Source organism: Peromyscus leucopus, chromosome 3 (genome assembly GCF_004664715.2).
Source record: "Peromyscus leucopus breed LL Stock chromosome 3, UCI_PerLeu_2.1, whole genome shotgun sequence".
NCBI lineage: Eukaryota > Metazoa > Chordata > Mammalia > Rodentia > Cricetidae > Peromyscus > Peromyscus leucopus.
In genome coordinates this window covers 13,939,732-13,943,719 of record NC_051065.1, presented here as the reverse complement: position 1 = coordinate 13,943,719, position 3,988 = coordinate 13,939,732, and positions in this window count along the sequence as shown.

The window sequence follows — 3,988 nt, the reverse complement described above, 5'->3', positions numbered from 1 at the left end:
GATAATATTAACAGAGAAAATGCTCTGTAAATATACCCTCAGAAATTCTTTTAAGTAGAGACTTATTTACATTGGAAAATAATACAGGTCACATTAGAGAAACAGATGCTAATTCAACATTGTATATAATAGTATTTATTTGGAAGCTTTTAGAAAGGCAAGTGGTAGGTATTTCTGCCCCTCTTTAGTAAAAATACAGACTAAATAAAGGATGGAAAATTGTTACCATGGCCTCATTACAGCTTCCTCTTAGCTCTGGGTCTCCATGAAAGGAATTCAGATGTCCCCCACAGAGCATAGTGCAGAAGACAGACACAATTTATTACTGAAGAGTGTGAGGCACTCCACACAGTGAGCATGGCCAAAGGCCAAAAGGCCACTATAAAGGCAAGGTCTATCAGGGTTAGGGTGATAACAGCCAGAGAGACCACTGTGCTGACCTACATTTTCAGGAAGGCTTCCTGTGCTTAAACTTTCTGGATGGGTATTTCCATGTCTACTGAGTGACAGGCTCGTTTGGTTAACTCTTAAGGGTGGTGGTAGCAATGTTATTGAGGTAATATATAGGAATAATATACAAAGGCAGAGGAAATTATGGGGACATGGGAAGAAAAATAAAACAACCCCTACTCTGGAGTCTGGTTGAAGCCTCTCACCAGCTGACAGTGAAGGATTCCAGCACAATTAACATTCACTGTGAAGGCTGCAGACACAGAAAAAAATATCCTTTTTAAAACTGTAAAACATAAGAACAACAATAATAACAACAACAATCCACTAGACTGAACGCATAAGGCCTCATGTATGTCCTCACTCCTTGATATTTTATGGAGGTCTTCTCACAAACAAGACTTTTGTTTGAGGTAGAGATGTCCTAACTTGCTGCACCCTGCACGCTGTTCTATATGATCAGTTGCAGTCCCACCCAAGACTCCCCAGGAGCTACCCTGTGATCTCATTTAAATTCCTTAGTGAGCCTTTAAAGATCATTGAAAACCCAGCCCAAAATGTCCATGGGGCCACTGTAAAGACAATGAAGTGTGACTCTCTCCTGAGACGTGCACACCCATGTTTTCCCAAGATTTACCCTTTCCCCAAGTCCCTTCATTTTTATTAATCTCTGTGTTTAAAAGACGTGTTTTAAAAGCCTTTTGATACACTTCAAGAGGGTTTCATATCAGATCTTATTGAAACTCTACCGTATAGCTTTGCTGTAGGGGAGAGTTTCTGAGTGGAGGTTTCTGTAAAGAACTCCCCAGGTGAGGCTCTCAGGAATCCACAAGGTTGACCCCACCTTGGTCTGCTGGCAGTGGTCCAGAGGGTGCCTGGACTGGTCTACTCTGGTGACCAGCCTAACAAATAACCTAGCTGTCATCATAGAGCCTTTGTCCAGTGACAGATGGAGGCAGATGCAGAGACCCACAGCCAGGCACCAGGCTGAGCTCCGGGAATCCAATTGATGAGAGAGAGGAGAGATACTCCAGGTGAAGGACGTCGAGATCATAATGGGAGGACATGCAGAAATGACTGGCCATACTAGTGGAAACCCATGAACTGTGGACTGGTGGCTGTGGAGCCCCCATGGGACTGGACTAGGCCCTCTGGACACGGAAGAAGGTTGTTTGGCTCGAACTGCTGTGGCGGGGGGGGGGGGGGGGGGGGGGGCACCCAGGCAGGGGATGGGGATCTGTCCCTGGTGCATGGACAGGCTTCTGGGAATCCGGTGCCTGTGGTGTGACACCGTGCACAGCCTTGGTGCAGTGGGAAGGAGCTTGGACCTGCCTAGGCTCAGTGTGCTAGGCTCTGCTGACTCCCCATGGGAGACCTCGATTTGGGGGATGTGGGGATGTGGGTGGCTTGGGAAAGAGGGCTGGGGGTTGGGAGGAGGGAGGGGGGCTCTGTGGATAGTATGTGGAGTAGAAAATTTCTTAATAAAGGAAAAAAAAATAAAAAAAGAACTCCCCAGGCTGCTAGTGTTTCTTCCCCTCTACCACTGACAAGTATTCCTTTACTCTTTATCTGAAAGGCCCCTGTAATTTTATGATCTTTTAGGCACAGAATGTTAGTTCTTCACACTGGGTCTAAAAAACAATCTTTGATTAATAATGAAAGTCTTTTAGCTTCAGTTTTGGCTTTATATGCCATGAACTGTAAGCAGAGAGTTTGTTTTCAGTGACCATCAAGCCTGCTAAGATCTAACTAACCAATTGAATGCTGTAATATGTTATCTAATACACTGGGCAGGTGTGGTGGTGCATACCTTAACCTTAGCACTCTGGAAGCATCTGTAGTGAAGAAGACTGATCTTCAAGTTCGAGGCCAGCCTGGGTATAAAGCAAGTTTCAGGGTAGCCAGTGCAACACAAAGAACCCTGTCTCAAAAGCAATCAGTGTTTACCACATGCACCGCTGGTGTGATTTAATCACTGTTCCCATTGTAGGGAATTTAGTTTATGTGACTGGTCACACATTGAACACAACTTTATTTTAGAATTCTCACTGAATTTTAGGATGCATTCCCCAGAATGGAATGTCTAGACCTAACGAGGTGAACATTTTAAATAATCTTGAAACATGCTCCTTGTGTGGATGGGAAAAGCACAGTTCTCACCTCAAAAAGACTAAGAGTTTATTCTGGAGCCAATTATGAATGACCATGGCCTGAAAACAAAGACTCAGGCTATCCCGCATACCATGTCCCAACGTGACAATTTCATGAAGTTTCTATAGTCACAGGAGAAGATGGTCATACATCAAGCTATTTTCTAAATAAATAAGTAAATAAGTAAAGCAGTTTAGAAAGACGGGCACATTTGGGGGCTCCTCACCCAGTCGAGTTGCTGACTTTTTCCAGCGGAAAAGCAAGAATTTTAGCACAGTTAGTGAATGTTTAAGGCCTTACCCCTTTCTAGCCATAAATCTGTTATTTTTTTTTTAAAGGAATCTCACCAGAAACCCCACTTAGGCTAACCCCTTGAGCAACCCAGCTGGCTGCTCTTGGTTTCAATTTATCAGATTATCATTCCATCCAGACATCTTTTAAGCCACTTTGTATATCTCGATTATCAAAAAGAAAAATTTAACAACCTTTGACAATAACTTTTTTTTCTCTTTTTTTTCAAGACAGGGTTTCTCTGTGTAGCTTTGCCCCTGTCCTGAAACTCTCTCTGTAGCTCAGGCTGGCCTTGAACTCACAGAGATACGCCTGGCTCTGCCTCCCGAGTGCTGGGATTAAAGTCCTGCGCCACCACCGCCCGGCGACGATAACTTTTGAGAGCCACTAAAATGGTACATATCCAAGGTAGCCTCAACTCACTGTGAATTAAGGCTGGGCAGTGGGTAGGTGAGTAGGGGCATAGGGTCCTCGGGACACTCCTTTAACTACTCACCTGGTCATGGGCATTGGGAGAGACCAACTATTGCATGCACAGAACAATAATATGAATTTAAGTACAAAATCAAAACCAGGTTAAACAAAAGCCGGGGGCAGGGGGAAGCGTTCTCCCATTGGCGGCAATTTCTAAATGGAAATGCAATAATACAAAGCGTGCAACTCTCTGCCAGAGATGTGCTCCAAGCAGCTCCTCCTAACCCCAGGGAGGACGTCTGGAGGCTGCCATTCTAGCATTGGCGACGAGGCCGCTGCAAACTGGGACAGTGCACGTTTTCCCCTTCACAAAAGGACTCAGCCCGGTGGAGGAGAAAAGAAAACCGATTATTCGCCAGCCATGCGCAATCAGCACTGTTTCTAAACGTTGCAGTCTGGAGAACCGGCAGGTGACAAAACCAGGAGCACCCACATGCACACCCGCGACGGCTTCCCTTCGGGGCCCGACGAAAGGGCGCATGCGTCGCGCCCGGTCCAGGGGCCCAACCGTGCCTTCCAGGGGCGAACTGCGCAGGCGCACGCGCAGGCGTCCGGGCGCCCGGCTCGGCTGCTGCGGTTGTGGCCCGGCCCCTCCCCCGCCCCGCTCGGCCGCTCGCAGGCC